At 19.9% G+C, this 7482-nt stretch overlaps 1 long non-coding RNA gene across 1 annotated transcript; it reads left to right on the forward strand.

Moving 5' to 3' along the window:
• The first annotated feature begins 276 nt into the window (after window positions 1–276).
• On the forward strand, window positions 277–4178 carry LOC136981725 (uncharacterized). The gene is made up of 3 exons (XR_010881764.1): window positions 277–392; window positions 504–610; window positions 3795–4178. It is a non-coding gene; the product is annotated as an uncharacterized lncRNA (long non-coding RNA).
• The last annotated feature ends 3304 nt before the right edge of the window (window positions 4179–7482 follow it).

Raw genomic sequence — 7482 nt, forward strand, 5'->3', positions numbered from 1 at the left:
ATTATTAAGTGTAAATCAGAAGAAAAATTATATTGTTACTCTAAGTATTTACATGAAAAACTTTGATAGTATTATCTAGAGAATTGCACGATTTGATATGATTTTATTGCTGAAAATTCATTTATATGTCGCTAAAATTAAATTAAAAATAATGCTGAAATATAAGAAAAATTTGCTAAAGAAATATAAAAAATTCTATTGTTAAAATGTTGAAAATTAATTTTAAGTTGATAGTTAATGTCAGAAATCTCTAGGAAATTGCTACAGTATTGTTAAATCAATGATAAGAATTGCTAAATTATTGCAAAAAATAACACAATTGTTGCAAAACAATGCGAAAATTGCTTATCTAATGTTAAAGGAATAATAAAAAATGCTCAACTACTATTAAAGTAAGACTTAAAATAAGCTAAAAATATTGTTAAAACTCTAAATTATTTTTATTATTTACTTACTAAGAGCTTTTTAAATAATTATAAAAATAATTTTAAATTATTTTCCAGATATTTACAGCATGAATAAACTAGTATGACTTTAAATTAGAATTTAAAATTAAACTTCTATCTATCAATAGAAAGCAGATTTCAAATTAAACATTAAATTTACTGGAGTAAACTAATTACATTTCTTATTTTTTTAAATTATAATAAAATAAAAAATAAATTTAGAAGAATTTAATTATTTAAAAAATATTTATCTATTTATTTTAGTTATTTCTTTTACAATCATACAAAATATAAATTATAAATTATTTTTCTTTGTATATATATATATCATTAAATTAAAGTCGAATAAAATTAATTTAGAAAGTATTAGATAAATAAAAAGTCTAAAATTTAATTTTAAATCATAAAAAAATACTTTAAAAAAAAGGTAATATTTTTTGCAGCTTCATCAGAAACATTTATTGAATAATATAATAAGATTATCCATGTAACAATGTTGAGGAAGTTAGAAAATTTCAGAGAGAGAGAGGGGGAAAAACACCTTTTAAAATTAATTTATAATATAATCAAATTACAATTTCTATATATAAAAAAAAATTTTCATATAAAATAAAGTATAAATAATTGTTTACTTTAATATTTATAACGTGTTTTTCTTTTACTGAATTGGTGGAAACACGACGAAGTACTTAAATACTTGAATAAGACAGCAATTATAGAGGTTAAACTGAAGTTTACAGGGTTTCAAAAGTCAGTTTATCATTCATATATAAGTGAACTGACAAAGCGATTAACTGTGTGTTTTCATGTGTGTGGTTATGTATACACAGCATACACAGATACACATACAGAGTGTCTTAAAAGTCACTGAACTGAGATTTCTTTGGTGTATATAATTAGTCAAATATTGCTAGAATATTTGAAAAATATCAAGTATCCAGTAATGGCCACCCCAAGATTTGTCTTCTAAAAATGTCAACTAAAAATAATTAAATAATATATTAAAAAATAAAGATCATTACGTATAACCAATCCTCCAAACAACGGTCATATGTTTCCGCCAGTGGCCATTGCATTGCTTAGAGGTTTGACTGTATACATAGTCCCCCCCCAGAATTCTAGCGATACGTTACTAATTATACACGTTAGAAAAAGTATAATTAATGTTTGATTTTAATTAAAAATCAAATAAATATCATATATTTTTAAAATTCTTATTATTAAATAATAAATATAGATCATTTATATATGTAGGCCTATACGTATTTTTTATATATTTGTTTTCTTTGGTTCATAAAATATTTATTTTTCCTTTTATTTTTTTCTTAAAAGAACGGCTTATTATAAAGATCTATAAAAGAAAAATTGGCATAAAAATTGGAAAATAAAAAAACTATATATAAAAAAAGAAAGAAATAACCTCAAAATTCTATTTGAAAAGACAGATTTTCAAATAGATTTTATTCTGACAGCATGAAAATACTTCATGAAAGTATTTATTTACTAAAAAAGAAAATATTATTTTGAATTTTAAATATTAAATATATATATATATATATATATAAACATACATACAATATATAATTTTCTTCTAAAAAATCATCTAAAACTTTTTTTTATTGTATAATAATGTATAAAAATATAAAAATCAATATATACAGGTTTATGTATTTTTACATATCATTTAAATATTAAAAAAAATTTTAAATAGATTTTTTACAAGAAATTCAAATTTTCTAGGAGAAAAATTTTAGAATATTTAACATATATATACAATCAAACCTTTGAACAACGGCCACTGACATTAAACATAAAAAAAAATGGCCATTGTTTGGAGATTATTTTGTATGCAGTTCAAAATATAACATTCCTAATAAATTGGCCGCCGTTTAGAGATGGCCGTCATTTAGAGGTTCGACTGTACACCTACCGATCTTTATTTCCTTATACAATAAAACCTGTTCAAAACGCAAACCTATCGTGCGAGTCCGGCTTATACAGGTTTTACCGTACATTATTTAAACTTTTAAACAAATGTTTAGGTGAAATTCCTTATAATAAATTGTTTTTTTTTTAAATATTTGAACAATATTTTATTTAATATTAATCATATAATGAGCAATATAAAATACATTTTTAGTATTGGTTTAAAATGAAATCAAATTTTTTAGAAGAAAATTGTTTTATAAATATTAATTTTATGGCATTGTTTTGTTTTTAAATTACATCTTTAAAGATGTGTTTAACTATGTTTTTATTGTATTAAAAGCATTATTATTATGTTTAATGAAGCAGAAACAATTCACTTGATGATTGTTAGCAAGAGAATTTTAAACAAGAGAAGGTGGAACTGATATAATTTTCTTTTTTTTTATTCTTTCTTTTCTTTTCTTTTCTAACATTTTACTCATTCTCAATTTTTGTCTTGCCTAATGGCACTCAAGAATAAGAAAAAAAAAACAAGAATTTTAATGGTTTTTTGATGACTTAGCAAATCATTTGATTGCATTAATTTATTGTTGAAAAATTGAGTAATTTTATCAACTGATTCTCTATATAAATATGTATGAAATTAATAAATTAAAAATAATTCTAAATAATAATATTTGAATTTATTTTATTTATTAACATTATTTTTTATTTATGTTTTTATTTAAAATTATACAAAAATTTCAAATTTATAATTTATATAATAAATATTTTATTTAGGAATTTAAAAATAAAATATTTTTTAAAACTTTAATGTAATATTTAAATATATTTTTTATTCTATAAATTAATTTTCTATATAAATTTATATAACTTTTTTAAATTAAAAATAATTCTAATATTTATTCTTTTGATTTAAATATGAAAATAAATATTAAATTCTAATACTGTATATAGATAAATAAATTTGCCGAAAAAAAAATATATATATATATATTAAATTAATAAATTAAATGATGTATTTTATAATTAATGTAATTAGAATTTTATTCAGTAATTTAATAATAAAATTACTAAATAAAATTTGAATTAAATTAATTCGAAAGATATATTAAATTAATGGGGACCAAAAAAAAATGTATTTATTAAAAAGAATTAAAATCGAATTTAAATTTATAATTATTAATTTATTATAAAGATATTTAATAAATGAAGTTTGTTAAAATATTAATTTTTCTACACATTTTTTTAAAGCATATTTTTAATTATTCATACAATTTTCTGACTATTCAGTGGATTAGAAAGGGAATAAAATTTTAAATAAATAAATAAGTGAAAGAAAAGAAGGAGAAAAATGCAAATTTATTGAATTTTAAAACTGATTTCATTTTACTAATTAAGTTATCCAAACCTTTCTAGCAATTCCTTTGACACTGTAAAGAGGGAAAGCTTACTTTCTGGAGCAGAAAGAAATTTATCTGTCGGAATTCTGTCAAGTATGCCAATTATTTAAATGGAATAACCTTAATGTATTGACTCGGCTACCTTTATAAATAATGTTTGAAGTTCAATTTGTTTGTTGCTACCATATTTTATTTTATTTTTTTATTTTTAAGAAACATCTACCATCTAATTTACCACTTTTATATATTTAAATTGTGACACATTTAACAGAATCATCTATAGAATATCTTGTTATTTCTTTGTTTCTTTCTTTTTTTAAATGGCACAGTTGATATCATCATATTTTAATATAAATGTAAAAGTTTTGATACATTAACAAATGCAAGTTTATGTTGAAATTTGTTCAATAATATTAAAATCAATAGACAAAATTGTTTCCTTACAAATTCTTACATTCTTCTTTTCTTTATTTTTTATTTAAAACTGTAAACTTTCTGATTTCTTTTTTTGTAAATTAATAATAAAAAATTCAGTAAATTATACCAGGAAGAAATTAAGCTTAATTTTATTAAATTTTTTTTTTGTATTTTTATAAGTAATTTTCTTGAATATTTCATTTCTTATTACTCATATTTTGCACATTTCTTATTTCATAAATTTTTTAATAATTTTCTTCTCATATTTTTTAGTTTAATTTTTTCAAATATATATATTTTTTATTTTCCAAATTTTATTTTTTTGATTTTTTATTTATATTTTGAAATTTTGTTTCTTCATTTTTTTAAATTTTAATTGTTTAATTTTCTCAGTTGTTTTTGAGATTACATTTTTTTATTAATTTTTTCAGCTATTTTGTTTGTTAATTTTCTTAAAATGACTTTATTTCCTTAGAATTTTTACATTTTCTTCATTTTTCAGATTAATTCAGTTCTAAATTTCCGATAGTTTTTAATTGTTAATTTTCTTTAAATTTTTTAAAATTATCTTTTTCTCGAATTTTTATTTTATTAAATATTTTACATTTTCCTTATTTTTACTACATATATACACAACATAATACATACAATTGATTTTAGCATTAAAAAAACAACTTTAATATATGCAAATGAGATAAAGTATTAATATAATTACATATAATTATGAAAATTTATAAAATATAAATCTAAAAAAGCCCATAATTTTAGATCAATATAAATATATATATATTTAACATATAAACTGACCTAAAAATTTTGTTTTTTAAGATAGAAACATGTAGAATTTTATAAATATCTCCTTTTTTTAATTTATTCGGTTCATAAATAACTATAAAATGAATTAAATCAAGATATAGAAGATATAATTTACATAACCTATATTATATAATGTAAGTATAAATCCTTTTTTATATATTACCTGGTAGTCAACATAAAAGATGACACAGTTTCAATGTTTAAAGATGTCACATTTGTGTCAAAAATATTTTTATTTTTTCAGCATCTTATTCCTGTAAGATAAACATTATTATTTTTAACTTATTTCTTTTCCTTTAAAGATAAACAAATGCAAAAAGATTTAATATGAATATATACAGATAAATGTGTACAAGTATCCATAACTCAGTAAAGGAAGGGGGTCATTTTATCATGAATACAAAAAAGAAAATTGGTTACTTTATCTAAAAAAAAAAAAAAACACCTCCAGAGAAAATTTGAATGCTGTTTACCATTCAATATTGCTAAATTTTATTAGATTTTGTTTTTTATTTTTTTTAAAGTGCATTATTTTGTATAATTTTATGCAATTTATTTCATTTCTTGCCTCAGTTCCATATATGTAACTGCATGCAGCTTTGTTTTTTTGAAAATATGTCTTATTATTTCTTCGAAGAATATTTAGAAAATATTTTTCTTTTAGAGTTTTAAATAAACATATTTTTTAAATAAAATATTTATGAAGAATTTTATGTTTTTAAAATTTAAATTTTAATTCTTGAGAGGCACAACCTAATGATATAGATATCATATTTTTGTAGGTGAATTTTCCGGTTAAATTATAATAACTTTATATTTTCTGAGTGTCTAGAGATTGAATTTCTTCTCAAATTTCAATAATACGAGTAAGAAAATTTTACTTAAGTTATGTAAATGAATTAAATTCTATATGGTATAATATATACTTCATTATTTAAACAAAATTTTAAATTATTCTTTAATGAAAATCCTTGAGTAAATATCTCCAAAAAAATTAATTCTATATATGCATATCTATACAAAAATTACAACTTTTTATCAATTTCTATGCAAAAAATCTAAAAAATTAGACTTACTTCAAGATGTAAGTTCTTAGAAATAATTATTTTAATTATATTTATAACTTTTATAGTGTATGAGTTTCCTTAATTAAATATATGACTGTAAGTAATATTTATTATAGAAAAAGCTTATTAATAGTTGAATGGTCAAAAGGCAGAAAAGACATTTTTTTTTAGATTAATTATCTTTCCTATCTTTTCTTTTTCCATAAAGGAAAAAAAAATAAAACAGAATATTAATTTATTTAATAAAGAAATATTACCTGAGGTATGTAAATTTTTCATAATTATTACTTTAAATTTTAAAAGTAATTTTTTTTTTTATGAGTTACTTATTGAATTAACTTATAGATTCATAATATTATATTATTTTTTCACTGTTTTGAAATTGTAAGTATATCCTTCTTGAGTTTTTAGAGCTATTAAAGAACTTTTTAAAATTAATTTTAGGTTTTTTTTTGAGAAGTTTTAAATTTCAAATAGTTTTTTAATTATTTTTTTAAATTGGAAAGGTATTTTTTCTCTGTTTTTTAGAGATTTTAGAGAATATTTAATGCTCTTTTAATCTATGGAGAGTTACAGATTCAAATAATTTTCGTTTTTCCGTGTTTTTAAGTTGTAAATATATATATTTCTTGAGTTTTTTTAACAGTTATTTTAGTTTTTAAAAAATGATAGATGCCAATAATTATTTTATTTTATTACTTTTTTGGAATTTTAGTCTATTCTTGAATTTTTTAGAGGTTTTAGAAGTGAAATATTTATTTTATTTATTCCCTTCTTTCAATTCATTTATAAAGTACTTTGTGTTGATGAATTAAATTTTTATTTCCCCATTTTTTAAAATTGTGAATATTTTCTATTGAAATTTGTAGAATTTTTTGAGTTATTAGAATTATTTTAAGTTGTTTAGAAGCTTATAGATTTAAATATTTATACAATTTGCCGATTTTTCTAGTCTCTCTCGGAGAAGATAAACTATAGATTTAAATAATTATTTTAATTATCTCATTTATTTTAAACTGTAGATATATTTGATATTTTAAGAGAGGAGTTAATATATGTTAATCACAGAATATTTTGATGAGGCAGCAGTTTAGTTTGAGAGAAAACAATGTAAAGTTCTTCGATGAATCAACATCGATGGAGAGTTGCTTTAGTAAAGATAAGGTGCTACTTTTGGTGCATAATCAATAAAGTATAGTCTGACCAGAGGCACACCGATCTTTTCTCGCAGAAATGGATCAATAAAAACAGGGTTGCTGAACTGTTAGAATGTCACACTAGTTCTTATTGGTGTATGACACCAATGTAAGTCCTTTGTAATATTCCTACTTAAGTTAATATTCTAAAAAATTCTTCAGAAATTGGGTAATTGAGTGACTTTATATAATATTTTTACTTCTAAAA

The sequence above is a fragment of the Centruroides vittatus genome, unplaced genomic scaffold (assembly GCF_030686945.1).
Source record: "Centruroides vittatus isolate TY-2023 unplaced genomic scaffold, ASM3068694v2 contig_790, whole genome shotgun sequence".
In the NCBI taxonomy this organism is placed as follows: Eukaryota; Metazoa; Arthropoda; class Arachnida; order Scorpiones; family Buthidae; genus Centruroides; species Centruroides vittatus.